The sequence below is a fragment of the Anomaloglossus baeobatrachus genome, unplaced genomic scaffold, assembly GCF_048569485.1.
Source record: "Anomaloglossus baeobatrachus isolate aAnoBae1 unplaced genomic scaffold, aAnoBae1.hap1 Scaffold_3299, whole genome shotgun sequence".
Taxonomy (NCBI): Eukaryota; Metazoa; Chordata; class Amphibia; order Anura; family Aromobatidae; genus Anomaloglossus; species Anomaloglossus baeobatrachus.
Genome location: NW_027442681.1, coordinates 68921 through 88612, shown reverse-complemented (window position 1 = coordinate 88612; position 19692 = coordinate 68921). Strand labels below are relative to the sequence as shown.

At 46.6% G+C, this 19692-nt stretch overlaps 11 non-coding genes and 1 pseudogene across 11 annotated transcripts; all 12 read right to left on the bottom strand.

Annotated features, from left to right (window-relative positions):
- Positions 1 to 147, bottom strand: LOC142270661 (U2 spliceosomal RNA; annotated as a pseudogene; the record flags this gene model as incomplete).
- A 1387-nt stretch (positions 148 to 1534) lies between these two features.
- On the bottom strand, positions 1535 to 1725 carry LOC142270656 (U2 spliceosomal RNA). Its single transcript, XR_012735908.1, has one exon. It is a non-coding gene; the product is annotated as a U2 spliceosomal RNA (small nuclear RNA).
- A 1387-nt stretch (positions 1726 to 3112) lies between these two features.
- On the bottom strand, positions 3113 to 3303 carry LOC142270655 (U2 spliceosomal RNA). Its single transcript, XR_012735907.1, has one exon. It is a non-coding gene; the product is annotated as a U2 spliceosomal RNA (small nuclear RNA).
- A 1387-nt stretch (positions 3304 to 4690) lies between these two features.
- LOC142270654 (U2 spliceosomal RNA) lies at positions 4691 to 4881 on the bottom strand. The gene has a single exon (XR_012735906.1). It is a non-coding gene; the product is annotated as a U2 spliceosomal RNA (small nuclear RNA).
- A 1387-nt stretch (positions 4882 to 6268) lies between these two features.
- On the bottom strand, positions 6269 to 6459 carry LOC142270653 (U2 spliceosomal RNA). The gene has a single exon (XR_012735905.1). It is a non-coding gene; the product is annotated as a U2 spliceosomal RNA (small nuclear RNA).
- Positions 6460 to 7846: 1387 nt separating this feature from the next.
- On the bottom strand, positions 7847 to 8037 carry LOC142270652 (U2 spliceosomal RNA). The gene has a single exon (XR_012735904.1). It is a non-coding gene; the product is annotated as a U2 spliceosomal RNA (small nuclear RNA).
- Positions 8038 to 9424: 1387 nt separating this feature from the next.
- Positions 9425 to 9615, bottom strand: LOC142270651 (U2 spliceosomal RNA). The gene has a single exon (XR_012735903.1). It is a non-coding gene; the product is annotated as a U2 spliceosomal RNA (small nuclear RNA).
- A 1387-nt stretch (positions 9616 to 11002) lies between these two features.
- On the bottom strand, positions 11003 to 11193 carry LOC142270650 (U2 spliceosomal RNA). Its single transcript, XR_012735902.1, has one exon. It is a non-coding gene; the product is annotated as a U2 spliceosomal RNA (small nuclear RNA).
- A 1387-nt stretch (positions 11194 to 12580) lies between these two features.
- On the bottom strand, positions 12581 to 12771 carry LOC142270649 (U2 spliceosomal RNA). The gene has a single exon (XR_012735901.1). It is a non-coding gene; the product is annotated as a U2 spliceosomal RNA (small nuclear RNA).
- Positions 12772 to 14158: 1387 nt separating this feature from the next.
- Positions 14159 to 14349, bottom strand: LOC142270660 (U2 spliceosomal RNA). The gene has a single exon (XR_012735911.1). It is a non-coding gene; the product is annotated as a U2 spliceosomal RNA (small nuclear RNA).
- A 1387-nt stretch (positions 14350 to 15736) lies between these two features.
- On the bottom strand, positions 15737 to 15929 carry LOC142270663 (U2 spliceosomal RNA). The gene has a single exon (XR_012735913.1). It is a non-coding gene; the product is annotated as a U2 spliceosomal RNA (small nuclear RNA).
- A 2189-nt stretch (positions 15930 to 18118) lies between these two features.
- LOC142270648 (U2 spliceosomal RNA) lies at positions 18119 to 18309 on the bottom strand. The gene has a single exon (XR_012735900.1). It is a non-coding gene; the product is annotated as a U2 spliceosomal RNA (small nuclear RNA).
- Between the last annotated feature and the right edge of the window lie 1383 nt (positions 18310 to 19692).

The window sequence follows — 19692 nt, the reverse complement described above, 5'->3', positions numbered from 1 at the left end:
CGTGGAGTGGACAGAGCAAGCTCTTTTTCCATCTCCCTGTTCTAAAAATCCATTTAATATATGGTCCCCAGATAGGGGACGTATCAGATATTAAACTGATAAGAACAGATACTACACTTGATCTTAGCCAAAAGGCCGAGAAGCGATAACCAGAATTGGTTTGGGCCTCGAGTGGCACCCTGGCCTATGCCGGACACATCTTAGGGAGAGAGAGCGAGAGGGAGACAAACCCACGCCTACACAAGACATTTTGTCACCCAAGCCAACCCTTGAAAAGGCTGCTTTGCAGAGCCAAAACAAGAAGAATGGTGCGTTTTGCAGCCGCCGCCCACTGCAATGAATCTGAATAACTCCTCCTTTAGGGCGCAAGCAACTCCCCTCCCCCTTGCAGTCTTTCCAATTCACGATACAAAAAGACGGACAGGACAGGTTGCCTGACTTTCCGTCACTGCCACCCTTTGCCATCCTTACCCGTAGAAAGCCCTTTCATCATCCCCAAACCCTAATCTTTTCCCTTTCCTTCCCAGCCCCCAAACCCTGCCCTCTGTACCTTTCTCACCACCCGCTTCCCTTCTCCTGTCATCCCCCTACCACCCGGGAAAAAAAGAGATTGCCCCCTCCTTCCACTAGCCCACCCTCCCACCCAAAGAACAACTTCTTCTGCGCAGCTTGTTTTCTAGGCAGCAGCGCTATTGTGATGTCATCGGGGGGCATTGTGACAAGCCGCCAGTGTTCCGTCTCTTCATGTTGTGCACAGTTCAAACGGAAAATACATCAACAGGCAGACTACAGAAAAGCTTACTATCAAAGGTTAGAGGGGGGCTTTCTCAGAGGGCTTTTTACAGTTTTTCTATTCCCAATTAGCCGTTTAAGTGTACTTATTGAAAGTAGTAATTCTTTCATAGGCCGCCCTTTCTTAGTATTTGACGTTCCTTATATTGCGGTATGAGGCTTCGCAGTAGGTTGCAAACATTCATCACCCATGACTGTCCCCAATTGAGCTCAGAAGCTCAATGTCTATCATGACCTCTCTTTTAGAATGTCCAAGAGCAAGCAAACTATTCCTCCAGGAGAGGGCGCCAACAGACTACTAAAGAGATCATCATTACTCAAAGAAAACCCCAAAAACCAATGCATGATAGGAATAAACAGGTAACTTTCTTTGGAGTGGAAGCGGAGAGATCGCACCAGATGCCAATTCTAGATGTTATCACACCTGTGGTCACTGCAGCAGCAGGTGAATCCACTTTGTCCAAAAGGGATCTATTCCATTCAATTGCAAATGATCTAGATAAGACAGAGAACTGCAGCACGGGGACATAGCCGAGTTGGTCAGGTTGAGTGGTGATGAGTTTGCTATTTGGATGAATAAAGAAAGTCAAAAGTGTGAAAGATAAAAAACAAAAGGAGGAAGTGTGAAAAGTGAATGGGCCAAATTGAGGTGCATATGAAGACGTATGCTTTCTTCCAATTCATTAAATCGGGCTAATATGAATCAGGTGAATTGAGTTCTGCTTTTGGAAACTGGGTTAAGAAGGGGTGCACCGTTCCTGGAGGTACTGCAATACCAGGTCAATGCGTGGAGTGGACAGAGCAAGCTCTTTTTCCATCTCCCTGTTCTAAAAATCCATTTAATATATGGTCCCCAGATAGGGGACGTATCAGATATTAAACTGATAAGAACAGATACTACACTTGATCTTAGCCAAAAGGCCGAGAAGCGATAACCAGAATTGGTTTGGGCCTCGAGTGGCACCCTGGCCTATGCCGGACACATCTTAGGGAGAGAGAGCGAGAGGGAGACAAACCCACGCCTACACAAGACATTTTGTCACCCAAGCCAACCCTTGAAAAGGCTGCTTTGCAGAGCCAAAACAAGAAGAATGGTGCGTTTTGCAGCCGCCGCCCACTGCAATGAATCTGAATAACTCCTCCTTTAGGGCGCAAGCAACTCCCCTCCCCCTTGCAGTCTTTCCAATTCACGATACAAAAAGACGGACAGGACAGGTTGCCTGACTTTCCGTCACTGCCACCCTTTGCCATCCTTACCCGTAGAAAGCCCTTTCATCATCCCCAAACCCTAATCTTTTCCCTTTCCTTCCCAGCCCCCAAACCCTGCCCTCTGTACCTTTCTCACCACCCGCTTCCCTTCTCCTGTCATCCCCCTACCACCCGGGAAAAAAAGAGATTGCCCCCTCCTTCCACTAGCCCACCCTCCCACCCAAAGAACAACTTCTTCTGCGCAGCTTGTTTTCTAGGCAGCAGCGCTATTGTGATGTCATCGGGGGGCATTGTGACAAGCCGCCAGTGTTTCGTCTCTTCATGTTGTGCACAGTTCAAACGGAAAATACATCAACAGGCAGACTACAGAAAAGCTTACTATCAAAGGTTAGAGGGGGGCTTTCTCAGAGGGCTTTTTACAGTTTTTCTATTCCCAATTAGCCGTTTAAGTGTACTTATTGAAAGTAGTAATTCTTTCATAGGCCGCCCTTTCTTAGTATTTGACGTTCCTTATATTGCGGTATGAGGCTTCGCAGTAGGTTGCAAACATTCATCACCCATGACTGTCCCCAATTGAGCTCAGAAGCTCAATGTCTATCATGACCTCTCTTTTAGAATGTCCAAGAGCAAGCAAACTATTCCTCCAGGAGAGGGCGCCAACAGACTACTAAAGAGATCATCATTACTCAAAGAAAACCCCAAAAACCAATGCATGATAGGAATAAACAGGTAACTTTCTTTGGAGTGGAAGCGGAGAGATCGCACCAGATGCCAATTCTAGATGTTATCACACCTGTGGTCACTGCAGCAGCAGGTGAATCCACTTTGTCCAAAAGGGATCTATTCCATTCAATTGCAAATGATCTAGATAAGACAGAGAACTGCAGCACGGGGACATAGCCGAGTTGGTCAGGTTGAGTGGTGATGAGTTTGCTATTTGGATGAATAAAGAAAGTCAAAAGTGTGAAAGATAAAAAACAAAAGGAGGAAGTGTGAAAAGTGAATGGGCCAAATTGAGGTGCATATGAAGACGTATGCTTTCTTCCAATTCATTAAATCGGGCTAATATGAATCAGGTGAATTGAGTTCTGCTTTTGGAAACTGGGTTAAGAAGGGGTGCACCGTTCCTGGAGGTACTGCAATACCAGGTCAATGCGTGGAGTGGACAGAGCAAGCTCTTTTTCCATCTCCCTGTTCTAAAAATCCATTTAATATATGGTCCCCAGATAGGGGACGTATCAGATATTAAACTGATAAGAACAGATACTACACTTGATCTTAGCCAAAAGGCCGAGAAGCGATAACCAGAATTGGTTTGGGCCTCGAGTGGCACCCTGGCCTATGCCGGACACATCTTAGGGAGAGAGAGCGAGAGGGAGACAAACCCACGCCTACACAAGACATTTTGTCACCCAAGCCAACCCTTGAAAAGGCTGCTTTGCAGAGCCAAAACAAGAAGAATGGTGCGTTTTGCAGCCGCCGCCCACTGCAATGAATCTGAATAACTCCTCCTTTAGGGCGCAAGCAACTCCCCTCCCCCTTGCAGTCTTTCCAATTCACGATACAAAAAGACGGACAGGACAGGTTGCCTGACTTTCCGTCACTGCCACCCTTTGCCATCCTTACCCGTAGAAAGCCCTTTCATCATCCCCAAACCCTAATCTTTTCCCTTTCCTTCCCAGCCCCCAAACCCTGCCCTCTGTACCTTTCTCACCACCCGCTTCCCTTCTCCTGTCATCCCCCTACCACCCGGGAAAAAAAGAGATTGCCCCCTCCTTCCACTAGCCCACCCTCCCACCCAAAGAACAACTTCTTCTGCGCAGCTTGTTTTCTAGGCAGCAGCGCTATTGTGATGTCATCGGGGGGCATTGTGACAAGCCGCCAGTGTTCCGTCTCTTCATGTTGTGCACAGTTCAAACGGAAAATACATCAACAGGCAGACTACAGAAAAGCTTACTATCAAAGGTTAGAGGGGGGCTTTCTCAGAGGGCTTTTTACAGTTTTTCTATTCCCAATTAGCCGTTTAAGTGTACTTATTGAAAGTAGTAATTCTTTCATAGGCCGCCCTTTCTTAGTATTTGACGTTCCTTATATTGCGGTATGAGGCTTCGCAGTAGGTTGCAAACATTCATCACCCATGACTGTCCCCAATTGAGCTCAGAAGCTCAATGTCTATCATGACCTCTCTTTTAGAATGTCCAAGAGCAAGCAAACTATTCCTCCAGGAGAGGGCGCCAACAGACTACTAAAGAGATCATCATTACTCAAAGAAAACCCCAAAAACCAATGCATGATAGGAATAAACAGGTAACTTTCTTTGGAGTGGAAGCGGAGAGATCGCACCAGATGCCAATTCTAGATGTTATCACACCTGTGGTCACTGCAGCAGCAGGTGAATCCACTTTGTCCAAAAGGGATCTATTCCATTCAATTGCAAATGATCTAGATAAGACAGAGAACTGCAGCACGGGGACATAGCCGAGTTGGTCAGGTTGAGTGGTGATGAGTTTGCTATTTGGATGAATAAAGAAAGTCAAAAGTGTGAAAGATAAAAAACAAAAGGAGGAAGTGTGAAAAGTGAATGGGCCAAATTGAGGTGCATATGAAGACGTATGCTTTCTTCCAATTCATTAAATCGGGCTAATATGAATCAGGTGAATTGAGTTCTGCTTTTGGAAACTGGGTTAAGAAGGGGTGCACCGTTCCTGGAGGTACTGCAATACCAGGTCAATGCGTGGAGTGGACAGAGCAAGCTCTTTTTCCATCTCCCTGTTCTAAAAATCCATTTAATATATGGTCCCCAGATAGGGGACGTATCAGATATTAAACTGATAAGAACAGATACTACACTTGATCTTAGCCAAAAGGCCGAGAAGCGATAACCAGAATTGGTTTGGGCCTCGAGTGGCACCCTGGCCTATGCCGGACACATCTTAGGGAGAGAGAGCGAGAGGGAGACAAACCCACGCCTACACAAGACATTTTGTCACCCAAGCCAACCCTTGAAAAGGCTGCTTTGCAGAGCCAAAACAAGAAGAATGGTGCGTTTTGCAGCCGCCGCCCACTGCAATGAATCTGAATAACTCCTCCTTTAGGGCGCAAGCAACTCCCCTCCCCCTTGCAGTCTTTCCAATTCACGATACAAAAAGACGGACAGGACAGGTTGCCTGACTTTCCGTCACTGCCACCCTTTGCCATCCTTACCCGTAGAAAGCCCTTTCATCATCCCCAAACCCTAATCTTTTCCCTTTCCTTCCCAGCCCCCAAACCCTGCCCTCTGTACCTTTCTCACCACCCGCTTCCCTTCTCCTGTCATCCCCCTACCACCCGGGAAAAAAAGAGATTGCCCCCTCCTTCCACTAGCCCACCCTCCCACCCAAAGAACAACTTCTTCTGCGCAGCTTGTTTTCTAGGCAGCAGCGCTATTGTGATGTCATCGGGGGGCATTGTGACAAGCCGCCAGTGTTCCGTCTCTTCATGTTGTGCACAGTTCAAACGGAAAATACATCAACAGGCAGACTACAGAAAAGCTTACTATCAAAGGTTAGAGGGGGGCTTTCTCAGAGGGCTTTTTACAGTTTTTCTATTCCCAATTAGCCGTTTAAGTGTACTTATTGAAAGTAGTAATTCTTTCATAGGCCGCCCTTTCTTAGTATTTGACGTTCCTTATATTGCGGTATGAGGCTTCGCAGTAGGTTGCAAACATTCATCACCCATGACTGTCCCCAATTGAGCTCAGAAGCTCAATGTCTATCATGACCTCTCTTTTAGAATGTCCAAGAGCAAGCAAACTATTCCTCCAGGAGAGGGCGCCAACAGACTACTAAAGAGATCATCATTACTCAAAGAAAACCCCAAAAACCAATGCATGATAGGAATAAACAGGTAACTTTCTTTGGAGTGGAAGCGGAGAGATCGCACCAGATGCCAATTCTAGATGTTATCACACCTGTGGTCACTGCAGCAGCAGGTGAATCCACTTTGTCCAAAAGGGATCTATTCCATTCAATTGCAAATGATCTAGATAAGACAGAGAACTGCAGCACGGGGACATAGCCGAGTTGGTCAGGTTGAGTGGTGATGAGTTTGCTATTTGGATGAATAAAGAAAGTCAAAAGTGTGAAAGATAAAAAACAAAAGGAGGAAGTGTGAAAAGTGAATGGGCCAAATTGAGGTGCATATGAAGACGTATGCTTTCTTCCAATTCATTAAATCGGGCTAATATGAATCAGGTGAATTGAGTTCTGCTTTTGGAAACTGGGTTAAGAAGGGGTGCACCGTTCCTGGAGGTACTGCAATACCAGGTCAATGCGTGGAGTGGACAGAGCAAGCTCTTTTTCCATCTCCCTGTTCTAAAAATCCATTTAATATATGGTCCCCAGATAGGGGACGTATCAGATATTAAACTGATAAGAACAGATACTACACTTGATCTTAGCCAAAAGGCCGAGAAGCGATAACCAGAATTGGTTTGGGCCTCGAGTGGCACCCTGGCCTATGCCGGACACATCTTAGGGAGAGAGAGCGAGAGGGAGACAAACCCACGCCTACACAAGACATTTTGTCACCCAAGCCAACCCTTGAAAAGGCTGCTTTGCAGAGCCAAAACAAGAAGAATGGTGCGTTTTGCAGCCGCCGCCCACTGCAATGAATCTGAATAACTCCTCCTTTAGGGCGCAAGCAACTCCCCTCCCCCTTGCAGTCTTTCCAATTCACGATACAAAAAGACGGACAGGACAGGTTGCCTGACTTTCCGTCACTGCCACCCTTTGCCATCCTTACCCGTAGAAAGCCCTTTCATCATCCCCAAACCCTAATCTTTTCCCTTTCCTTCCCAGCCCCCAAACCCTGCCCTCTGTACCTTTCTCACCACCCGCTTCCCTTCTCCTGTCATCCCCCTACCACCCGGGAAAAAAAGAGATTGCCCCCTCCTTCCACTAGCCCACCCTCCCACCCAAAGAACAACTTCTTCTGCGCAGCTTGTTTTCTAGGCAGCAGCGCTATTGTGATGTCATCGGGGGGCATTGTGACAAGCCGCCAGTGTTCCGTCTCTTCATGTTGTGCACAGTTCAAACGGAAAATACATCAACAGGCAGACTACAGAAAAGCTTACTATCAAAGGTTAGAGGGGGGCTTTCTCAGAGGGCTTTTTACAGTTTTTCTATTCCCAATTAGCCGTTTAAGTGTACTTATTGAAAGTAGTAATTCTTTCATAGGCCGCCCTTTCTTAGTATTTGACGTTCCTTATATTGCGGTATGAGGCTTCGCAGTAGGTTGCAAACATTCATCACCCATGACTGTCCCCAATTGAGCTCAGAAGCTCAATGTCTATCATGACCTCTCTTTTAGAATGTCCAAGAGCAAGCAAACTATTCCTCCAGGAGAGGGCGCCAACAGACTACTAAAGAGATCATCATTACTCAAAGAAAACCCCAAAAACCAATGCATGATAGGAATAAACAGGTAACTTTCTTTGGAGTGGAAGCGGAGAGATCGCACCAGATGCCAATTCTAGATGTTATCACACCTGTGGTCACTGCAGCAGCAGGTGAATCCACTTTGTCCAAAAGGGATCTATTCCATTCAATTGCAAATGATCTAGATAAGACAGAGAACTGCAGCACGGGGACATAGCCGAGTTGGTCAGGTTGAGTGGTGATGAGTTTGCTATTTGGATGAATAAAGAAAGTCAAAAGTGTGAAAGATAAAAAACAAAAGGAGGAAGTGTGAAAAGTGAATGGGCCAAATTGAGGTGCATATGAAGACGTATGCTTTCTTCCAATTCATTAAATCGGGCTAATATGAATCAGGTGAATTGAGTTCTGCTTTTGGAAACTGGGTTAAGAAGGGGTGCACCGTTCCTGGAGGTACTGCAATACCAGGTCAATGCGTGGAGTGGACAGAGCAAGCTCTTTTTCCATCTCCCTGTTCTAAAAATCCATTTAATATATGGTCCCCAGATAGGGGACGTATCAGATATTAAACTGATAAGAACAGATACTACACTTGATCTTAGCCAAAAGGCCGAGAAGCGATAACCAGAATTGGTTTGGGCCTCGAGTGGCACCCTGGCCTATGCCGGACACATCTTAGGGAGAGAGAGCGAGAGGGAGACAAACCCACGCCTACACAAGACATTTTGTCACCCAAGCCAACCCTTGAAAAGGCTGCTTTGCAGAGCCAAAACAAGAAGAATGGTGCGTTTTGCAGCCGCCGCCCACTGCAATGAATCTGAATAACTCCTCCTTTAGGGCGCAAGCAACTCCCCTCCCCCTTGCAGTCTTTCCAATTCACGATACAAAAAGACGGACAGGACAGGTTGCCTGACTTTCCGTCACTGCCACCCTTTGCCATCCTTACCCGTAGAAAGCCCTTTCATCATCCCCAAACCCTAATCTTTTCCCTTTCCTTCCCAGCCCCCAAACCCTGCCCTCTGTACCTTTCTCACCACCCGCTTCCCTTCTCCTGTCATCCCCCTACCACCCGGGAAAAAAAGAGATTGCCCCCTCCTTCCACTAGCCCACCCTCCCACCCAAAGAACAACTTCTTCTGCGCAGCTTGTTTTCTAGGCAGCAGCGCTATTGTGATGTCATCGGGGGGCATTGTGACAAGCCGCCAGTGTTCCGTCTCTTCATGTTGTGCACAGTTCAAACGGAAAATACATCAACAGGCAGACTACAGAAAAGCTTACTATCAAAGGTTAGAGGGGGGCTTTCTCAGAGGGCTTTTTACAGTTTTTCTATTCCCAATTAGCCGTTTAAGTGTACTTATTGAAAGTAGTAATTCTTTCATAGGCCGCCCTTTCTTAGTATTTGACGTTCCTTATATTGCGGTATGAGGCTTCGCAGTAGGTTGCAAACATTCATCACCCATGACTGTCCCCAATTGAGCTCAGAAGCTCAATGTCTATCATGACCTCTCTTTTAGAATGTCCAAGAGCAAGCAAACTATTCCTCCAGGAGAGGGCGCCAACAGACTACTAAAGAGATCATCATTACTCAAAGAAAACCCCAAAAACCAATGCATGATAGGAATAAACAGGTAACTTTCTTTGGAGTGGAAGCGGAGAGATCGCACCAGATGCCAATTCTAGATGTTATCACACCTGTGGTCACTGCAGCAGCAGGTGAATCCACTTTGTCCAAAAGGGATCTATTCCATTCAATTGCAAATGATCTAGATAAGACAGAGAACTGCAGCACGGGGACATAGCCGAGTTGGTCAGGTTGAGTGGTGATGAGTTTGCTATTTGGATGAATAAAGAAAGTCAAAAGTGTGAAAGATAAAAAACAAAAGGAGGAAGTGTGAAAAGTGAATGGGCCAAATTGAGGTGCATATGAAGACGTATGCTTTCTTCCAATTCATTAAATCGGGCTAATATGAATCAGGTGAATTGAGTTCTGCTTTTGGAAACTGGGTTAAGAAGGGGTGCACCGTTCCTGGAGGTACTGCAATACCAGGTCAATGCGTGGAGTGGACAGAGCAAGCTCTTTTTCCATCTCCCTGTTCTAAAAATCCATTTAATATATGGTCCCCAGATAGGGGACGTATCAGATATTAAACTGATAAGAACAGATACTACACTTGATCTTAGCCAAAAGGCCGAGAAGCGATAACCAGAATTGGTTTGGGCCTCGAGTGGCACCCTGGCCTATGCCGGACACATCTTAGGGAGAGAGAGCGAGAGGGAGACAAACCCACGCCTACACAAGACATTTTGTCACCCAAGCCAACCCTTGAAAAGGCTGCTTTGCAGAGCCAAAACAAGAAGAATGGTGCGTTTTGCAGCCGCCGCCCACTGCAATGAATCTGAATAACTCCTCCTTTAGGGCGCAAGCAACTCCCCTCCCCCTTGCAGTCTTTCCAATTCACGATACAAAAAGACGGACAGGACAGGTTGCCTGACTTTCCGTCACTGCCACCCTTTGCCATCCTTACCCGTAGAAAGCCCTTTCATCATCCCCAAACCCTAATCTTTTCCCTTTCCTTCCCAGCCCCCAAACCCTGCCCTCTGTACCTTTCTCACCACCCGCTTCCCTTCTCCTGTCATCCCCCTACCACCCGGGAAAAAAAGAGATTGCCCCCTCCTTCCACTAGCCCACCCTCCCACCCAAAGAACAACTTCTTCTGCGCAGCTTGTTTTCTAGGCAGCAGCGCTATTGTGATGTCATCGGGGGGCATTGTGACAAGCCGCCAGTGTTCCGTCTCTTCATGTTGTGCACAGTTCAAACGGAAAATACATCAACAGGCAGACTACAGAAAAGCTTACTATCAAAGGTTAGAGGGGGGCTTTCTCAGAGGGCTTTTTACAGTTTTTCTATTCCCAATTAGCCGTTTAAGTGTACTTATTGAAAGTAGTAATTCTTTCATAGGCCGCCCTTTCTTAGTATTTGACGTTCCTTATATTGCGGTATGAGGCTTCGCAGTAGGTTGCAAACATTCATCACCCATGACTGTCCCCAATTGAGCTCAGAAGCTCAATGTCTATCATGACCTCTCTTTTAGAATGTCCAAGAGCAAGCAAACTATTCCTCCAGGAGAGGGCGCCAACAGACTACTAAAGAGATCATCATTACTCAAAGAAAACCCCAAAAACCAATGCATGATAGGAATAAACAGGTAACTTTCTTTGGAGTGGAAGCGGAGAGATCGCACCAGATGCCAATTCTAGATGTTATCACACCTGTGGTCACTGCAGCAGCAGGTGAATCCACTTTGTCCAAAAGGGATCTATTCCATTCAATTGCAAATGATCTAGATAAGACAGAGAACTGCAGCACGGGGACATAGCCGAGTTGGTCAGGTTGAGTGGTGATGAGTTTGCTATTTGGATGAATAAAGAAAGTCAAAAGTGTGAAAGATAAAAAACAAAAGGAGGAAGTGTGAAAAGTGAATGGGCCAAATTGAGGTGCATATGAAGACGTATGCTTTCTTCCAATTCATTAAATCGGGCTAATATGAATCAGGTGAATTGAGTTCTGCTTTTGGAAACTGGGTTAAGAAGGGGTGCACCGTTCCTGGAGGTACTGCAATACCAGGTCAATGCGTGGAGTGGACAGAGCAAGCTCTTTTTCCATCTCCCTGTTCTAAAAATCCATTTAATATATGGTCCCCAGATAGGGGACGTATCAGATATTAAACTGATAAGAACAGATACTACACTTGATCTTAGCCAAAAGGCCGAGAAGCGATAACCAGAATTGGTTTGGGCCTCGAGTGGCACCCTGGCCTATGCCGGACACATCTTAGGGAGAGAGAGCGAGAGGGAGACAAACCCACGCCTACACAAGACATTTTGTCACCCAAGCCAACCCTTGAAAAGGCTGCTTTGCAGAGCCAAAACAAGAAGAATGGTGCGTTTTGCAGCCGCCGCCCACTGCAATGAATCTGAATAACTCCTCCTTTAGGGCGCAAGCAACTCCCCTCCCCCTTGCAGTCTTTCCAATTCACGATACAAAAAGACGGACAGGACAGGTTGCCTGACTTTCCGTCACTGCCACCCTTTGCCATCCTTACCCGTAGAAAGCCCTTTCATCATCCCCAAACCCTAATCTTTTCCCTTTCCTTCCCAGCCCCCAAACCCTGCCCTCTGTACCTTTCTCACCACCCGCTTCCCTTCTCCTGTCATCCCCCTACCACCCGGGAAAAAAAGAGATTGCCCCCTCCTTCCACTAGCCCACCCTCCCACCCAAAGAACAACTTCTTCTGCGCAGCTTGTTTTCTAGGCAGCAGCGCTATTGTGATGTCATCGGGGGGCATTGTGACAAGCCGCCAGTGTTCCGTCTCTTCATGTTGTGCACAGTTCAAACGGAAAATACATCAACAGGCAGACTACAGAAAAGCTTACTATCAAAGGTTAGAGGGGGGCTTTCTCAGAGGGCTTTTTACAGTTTTTCTATTCCCAATTAGCCGTTTAAGTGTACTTATTGAAAGTAGTAATTCTTTCATAGGCCGCCCTTTCTTAGTATTTGACGTTCCTTATATTGCGGTATGAGGCTTCGCAGTAGGTTGCAAACATTCATCACCCATGACTGTCCCCAATTGAGCTCAGAAGCTCAATGTCTATCATGACCTCTCTTTTAGAATGTCCAAGAGCAAGCAAACTATTCCTCCAGGAGAGGGCGCCAACAGACTACTAAAGAGATCATCATTACTCAAAGAAAACCCCAAAAACCAATGCATGATAGGAATAAACAGGTAACTTTCTTTGGAGTGGAAGCGGAGAGATCGCACCAGATGCCAATTCTAGATGTTATCACACCTGTGGTCACTGCAGCAGCAGGTGAATCCACTTTGTCCAAAAGGGATCTATTCCATTCAATTGCAAATGATCTAGATAAGACAGAGAACTGCAGCACGGGGACATAGCCGAGTTGGTCAGGTTGAGTGGTGATGAGTTTGCTATTTGGATGAATAAAGAAAGTCAAAAGTGTGAAAGATAAAAAACAAAAGGAGGAAGTGTGAAAAGTGAATGGGCCAAATTGAGGTGCATATGAAGACGTATGCTTTCTTCCAATTCATTAAATCGGGCTAATATGAATCAGGTGAATTGAGTTCTGCTTTTGGAAACTGGGTTAAGAAGGGGTGCACCGTTCCTGGAGGTACTGCAATACCAGGTCAATGCGTGGAGTGGACAGAGCAAGCTCTTTTTCCATCTCCCTGTTCTAAAAATCCATTTAATATATGGTCCCCAGATAGGGGACGTATCAGATATTAAACTGATAAGAACAGATACTACACTTGATCTTAGCCAAAAGGCCGAGAAGCGATAACCAGAATTGGTTTGGGCCTCGAGTGGCACCCTGGCCTATGCCGGACACATCTTAGGGAGAGAGAGCGAGAGGGAGACAAACCCACGCCTACACAAGACATTTTGTCACCCAAGCCAACCCTTGAAAAGGCTGCTTTGCAGAGCCAAAACAAGAAGAATGGTGCGTTTTGCAGCCGCCGCCCACTGCAATGAATCTGAATAACTCCTCCTTTAGGGCGCAAGCAACTCCCCTCCCCCTTGCAGTCTTTCCAATTCACGATACAAAAAGACGGACAGGACAGGTTGCCTGACTTTCCGTCACTGCCACCCTTTGCCATCCTTACCCGTAGAAAGCCCTTTCATCATCCCCAAACCCTAATCTTTTCCCTTTCCTTCCCAGCCCCCAAACCCTGCCCTCTGTACCTTTCTCACCACCCGCTTCCCTTCTCCTGTCATCCCCCTACCACCCGGGAAAAAAAGAGATTGCCCCCTCCTTCCACTAGCCCACCCTCCCACCCAAAGAACAACTTCTTCTGCGCAGCTTGTTTTCTAGGCAGCAGCGCTATTGTGATGTCATCGGGGGGCATTGTGACAAGCCGCCAGTGTTCCGTCTCTTCATGTTGTGCACAGTTCAAACGGAAAATACATCAACAGGCAGACTACAGAAAAGCTTACTATCAAAGGTTAGAGGGGGGCTTTCTCAGAGGGCTTTTTACAGTTTTTCTATTCCCAATTAGCCGTTTAAGTGTACTTATTGAAAGTAGTAATTCTTTCATAGGCCGCCCTTTCTTAGTATTTGACGTTCCTTATATTGCGGTATGAGGCTTCGCAGTAGGTTGCAAACATTCATCACCCATGACTGTCCCCAATTGAGCTCAGAAGCTCAATGTCTATCATGACCTCTCTTTTAGAATGTCCAAGAGCAAGCAAACTATTCCTCCAGGAGAGGGCGCCAACAGACTACTAAAGAGATCATCATTACTCAAAGAAAACCCCAAAAACCAATGCATGATAGGAATAAACAGGTAACTTTCTTTGGAGTGGAAGCGGAGAGATCGCACCAGATGCCAATTCTAGATGTTATCACACCTGTGGTCACTGCAGCAGCAGGTGAATCCACTTTGTCCAAAAGGGATCTATTCCATTCAATTGCAAATGATCTAGATAAGACAGAGAACTGCAGCACGGGGACATAGCCGAGTTGGTCAGGTTGAGTGGTGATGAGTTTGCTATTTGGATGAATAAAGAAAGTCAAAAGTGTGAAAGATAAAAAACAAAAGGAGGAAGTGTGAAAAGTGAATGGGCCAAATTGAGGTGCATATGAAGACGTATGCTTTCTTCCAATTCATTAAATCGGGCTAATATGAATCAGGTGAATTGAGTTCTGCTTTTGGAAACTGGGTTAAGAAGGGGTGCACCGTTCCTGGAGGTACTGCAATACCAGGTCAATGCGTGGAGTGGACAGAGCAAGCTCTTTTTCCATCTCCCTGTTCTAAAAATCCATTTAATATATGGTCCCCAGATAGGGGACGTATCAGATATTAAACTGATAAGAACAGATACTACACTTGATCTTAGCCAAAAGGCTGAGAAGCGATAACCAGAATTGGTTTGGGCCTCGAGTGGCACCCTGGCCTATGCCGGACACATCTTAGGGAGAGAGAGCGAGAGGGAGACAAACCCACGCCTACACAAGACATTTTGTCACCCAAGCCAACCCTTGAAAAGGCTGCTTTGCAGAGCCAAAACAAGAAGAATGGTGCGTTTTGCAGCCGCCGCCCACTGCAATGAATCTGAATAACTCCTCCTTTAGGGCGCAAGCAACTCCCCTCCCCCTTGCAGTCTTTCCAATTCACGATACAAAAAGACGGACAGGACAGGTTGCCTGACTTTCCGTCACTGCCACCCTTTGCCATCCTTACCCGTAGAAAGCCCTTTCATCATCCCCAAACCCTAATCTTTTCCCTTTCCTTCCCAGCCCCCAAACCCTGCCCTCTGTACCTTTCTCACCACCCGCTTCCCTTCTCCTGTCATCCCCCTACCACCCGGGAAAAAAAGAGATTGCCCCCTCCTTCCACTAGCCCACCCTCCCACCCAAAGAACAACTTCTTCTGCGCAGCTTGTTTTCTAGGCAGCAGCGCTATTGTGATGTCATCGGGGGGCATTGTGACAAGCCGCCAGTGTTCCGTCTCTTCATGTTGTGCACAGTTCAAACGGAAAATACATCAACAGGCAGACTACAGAAAAGCTTACTATCAAAGGTTAGAGGGGGGCTTTCTCAGAGGGCTTTTTACAGTTTTTCTATTCCCAATTAGCCGTTTAAGTGTACTTATTGAAAGTAGTAATTCTTTCATAGGCCGCCCTTTCTTAGTATTTGACGTTCCTTATATTGCGGTATGAGGCTTCGCAGTAGGTTGCAAACATTCATCACCCATGACTGTCCCCAATTGAGCTCAGAAGCTCAATGTCTATCATGACCTCTCTTTTAGAATGTCCAAGAGCAAGCAAACTATTCCTCCAGGAGAGGGCGCCAACAGACTACTAAAGAGATCATCATTACTCAAAGAAAACCCCAAAAACCAATGCATGATAGGAATAAACAGGTAACTTTCTTTGGAGTGGAAGCGGAGAGATCGCACCAGATGCCAATTCTAGATGTTATCACACCTGTGGTCACTGCAGCAGCAGGTGAATCCACTTTGTCCAAAAGGGATCTATTCCATTCAATTGCAAATGATCTAGATAAGACAGAGAACTGCAGCACGGGGACATAGCCGAGTTGGTCAGGTTGAGTGGTGATGAGTTTGCTATTTGGATGAATAAAGAAAGTCAAAAGTGTGAAAGATAAAAAACAAAAGGAGGAAGTGTGAAAAGTGAATGGGCCAAATTGAGGTGCATATGAAGACGTATGCTTTCTTCCAATTCATTAAATCGGGCTAATATGAATCAGGTGAATTGAGTTCTGCTTTTGGAAACTGGGTTAAGAAGGGGTGCACCGTTCCTGGAGGTACTGCAATACCAGGTCAATGCGTGGAGTGGACAGAGCAAGCTCTTTTTCCATCTCCCTGTTCTAAAAATCCATTTAATATATGGTCCCCAGATAGGGGACGTATCAGATATTAAACTGATAAGAACAGATTTTTGATTTAATGAAGCTTTCCAAAGCACCACAAAAAATGCATGACCGAAGTCACACCAAAAACAGTGCAAAGGCTAGGATTCGTGTGGACCCCACCGTGAGGAGAGGGTCCCCAAAAATCAACCCCGTCCCTCCGAGCCAGAAGGCCACAGCAAGGGTCAGGGATCTTCGGTGCTCCCCCAAGCCGAAGCCTGGTTGAGCCTTGTCGTTGCTCCCAGCGTCCACCCAGGCATCTTACCCAAGTGGAGTAGAGAGCTACTAGTTGTTGGTTTCGCAGCCGAAACTGCCCGGACCGTCAACCGGTGTTGGTTTCTCAGCCCAAGGCTAACCGGACCTCCAACCGGGTGTTGGTTTCTCAGCCGAAGCTGACCCAGACCTCCAACCGGGTGTTGGTTTCTCAGCCGAAGCTGACCCGGACCTCCAACCGGGTGTTAGTTTCTCAGCCCAAAGCTGACCAGACCTCCGACCGGGATTATAAAAATTTCCCTTCCTAGCCAGAAGGCCGGGATAGGGTAATATGCTCAAAAAGTATGAAAAGGCAAGGTACGGTGTGCTACAGAGCCCAAGGCTTGCCGGGGTCCCAAGCCAGCAAGCTCAGACTCACTCCAGGGTCGTCAGTCCTGGGGCACGTTGTACCATAGCCCCCCACCCTTACTCAGTCTCATAGCCTCGATCCTGGTAGGGCCATGTTTTCCACTAGATGAATATACTATCCACCCAGAGTACTAGCAAGCGCAACCTTCCAGTGTGCATTGTATCATTGTACTAAGGTGGCCTGGAGCTTAAACCACCTCTTCGAACAACACTACACTTGATCTTAGCCAAAAGGCCGAGAAGCGATAACCAGAATTGGTTTGGGCCTCGAGTGGCACCCTGGCCTATGCCGGACACATCTTAGGGAGAGAGAGCGAGAGGGAGACAAACCCACGCCTACACAAGACATTTTGTCACCCAAGCCAACCCTTGAAAAGGCTGCTTTGCAGAGCCAAAACAAGAAGAATGGTGCGTTTTGCAGCCGCCGCCCACTGCAATGAATCTGAATAACTCCTCCTTTAGGGCGCAAGCAACTCCCCTCCCCCTTGCAGTCTTTCCAATTCACGATACAAAAAGACGGACAGGACAGGTTGCCTGACTTTCCGTCACTGCCACCCTTTGCCATCCTTACCCGTAGAAAGCCCTTTCATCATCCCCAAACCCTAATCTTTTCCCTTTCCTTCCCAGCCCCCAAACCCTGCCCTCTGTACCTTTCTCACCACCCGCTTCCCTTCTCCTGTCATCCCCCTACCACCCGGGAAAAAAAGAGATTGCCCCCTCCTTCCACTAGCCCACCCTCCCACCCAAAGAACAACTTCTTCTGCGCAGCTTGTTTTCTAGGCAGCAGCGCTATTGTGATGTCATCGGGGGGCATTGTGACAAGCCGCCAGTGTTCCGTCTCTTCATGTTGTGCACAGTTCAAACGGAAAATACATCAACAGGCAGACTACAGAAAAGCTTACTATCAAAGGTTAGAGGGGGGCTTTCTCAGAGGGCTTTTTACAGTTTTTCTATTCCCAATTAGCCGTTTAAGTGTACTTATTGAAAGTAGTAATTCTTTCATAGGCCGCCCTTTCTTAGTATTTGACGTTCCTTATATTGCGGTATGAGGCTTCGCAGTAGGTTGCAAACATTCATCACCCATGACTGTCCCCAATTGAGCTCAGAAGCTCAATGTCTATCATGACCTCTCTTTTAGAATGTCCAAGAGCAAGCAAACTATTCCTCCAGGAGAGGGCGCCAACAGACTACTAAAGAGATCATCATTACTCAAAGAAAACCCCAAAAACCAATGCATGATAGGAATAAACAGGTAACTTTCTTTGGAGTGGAAGCGGAGAGATCGCACCAGATGCCAATTCTAGATGTTATCACACCTGTGGTCACTGCAGCAGCAGGTGAATCCACTTTGTCCAAAAGGGATCTATTCCATTCAATTGCAAATGATCTAGATAAGACAGAGAACTGCAGCACGGGGACATAGCCGAGTTGGTCAGGTTGAGTGGTGATGAGTTTGCTATTTGGATGAATAAAGAAAGTCAAAAGTGTGAAAGATAAAAAACAAAAGGAGGAAGTGTGAAAAGTGAATGGGCCAAATTGAGGTGCATATGAAGACGTATGCTTTCTTCCAATTCATTAAATCGGGCTAATATGAATCAGGTGAATTGAGTTCTGCTTTTGGAAACTGGGTTAAGAAGGGGTGCACCGTTCCTGGAGGTACTGCAATACCAGGTCAATGCGTGGAGTGGACAGAGCAAGCTCTTTTTCCATCTCCCTGTTCTAAAAATCCATTTAATATATGGTCCCCAGATAGGGGACGTATCAGATATTAAACTGATAAGAACAGATACTACACTTGATCTTAGCCAAAAGGCCGAGAAGCGATAACCAGAATTGGTTTGGGCCTCGAGTGGCACCCTGGCCTATGCCGGACACATCTTAGGGAGAGAGAGCGAGAGGGAGACAAACCCACGCCTACACAAGACATTTTGTCACCCAAGCCAACCCTTGAAAAGGCTGCTTTGCAGAGCCAAAACAAGAAGAATGGTGCGTTTTGCAGCCGCCGCCCACTGCAATGAATCTGAATAACTCCTCCTTTAGGGCGCAAGCAACTCCCCTCCCCCTTGCAGTCTTTCCAATTCACGATACAAAAAGACGGACAGGACAGGTTGCCTGACTTTCCGTCACTGCCACCCTTTGCCATCCTTACCCGTAGAAAGCCCTTTCATCATCCCCAAACCCTAATCTTTTCCCTTTCCTTCCCAGCCCCCAAACCCTGCCCTCTGTACCTTTCTCACCACCCGCTTCCCTTCTCCTGTCATCCCCCTACCACCCGGGAAAAAAAGAGATTGCCCCCTCCTTCCACTAGCCCACCCTCCCACCCAAAGAACAACTTCTTCTGCGCAGCTTGTTTTCTAGGCAGCAGCGCTATTGTGATGTCATCGGGGGGCATTGTGACAAGCCGCCAGTGTTCCGTCTCTTCATGTTGTGCACAGTTCAAACGGAAAATACATCAACAGGCAGACTACAGAAAAGCTTACTATCAAAGGTTAGAGGGGGGCTTTCTCAGAGGGCTTTTTACAGTTTTTCTATTCCCAATTAGCCGTTTAAGTGTACTTATTGAAAGTAGTAATTCTTTCATAGGCCGCCCTTTCTTAGTATTTGACGTTCCTTATATTGCGGTATGAGGCTTCGCAGTAGGTTGCAAACATTCATCACCCATGACTGTCCCCAATTGAGCTCAGAAGCTCAATGTCTATCATGACCTCTCTTTTAGAATGTCCAAGAGCAAGCAAACTATTCCTCCAGGAGAGGGCGCCAACAGACTACTAAAGAGATCATCATTACTCAAAGAAAACCCCAAAAACCAATGCATGATAGGAATAAACAGGTAACTTTCTTTGGAGTGGAAGCGGAGAGATCGCACCAGATGCCAATTCTAGATGTTATCACACCTGTGGTCACTGCAGCAGCAGGTGAATCCACTTTGTCCAAAAGGGATCTATTCCATTCAATTGCAAATGATCTAGATAAGACAGAGAACTGCAGCACGGGGACATAGCCGAGTTGGTCAGGTTGAGTGGTGATGAGTTTGCTATTTGGATGAATAAAGAAAGTCAAAAGTGTGAAAGATAAAAAACAAAAGGAGGAAGTGTGAAAAGTGAATGGGCCAAATTGAGGTGCATATGAAGACGTATGCTTTCTTCCAATTCATTAAATCGGGCTAATATGAATCAGGTGAATTGAGTTCTGCTTTTGGAAACTGGGT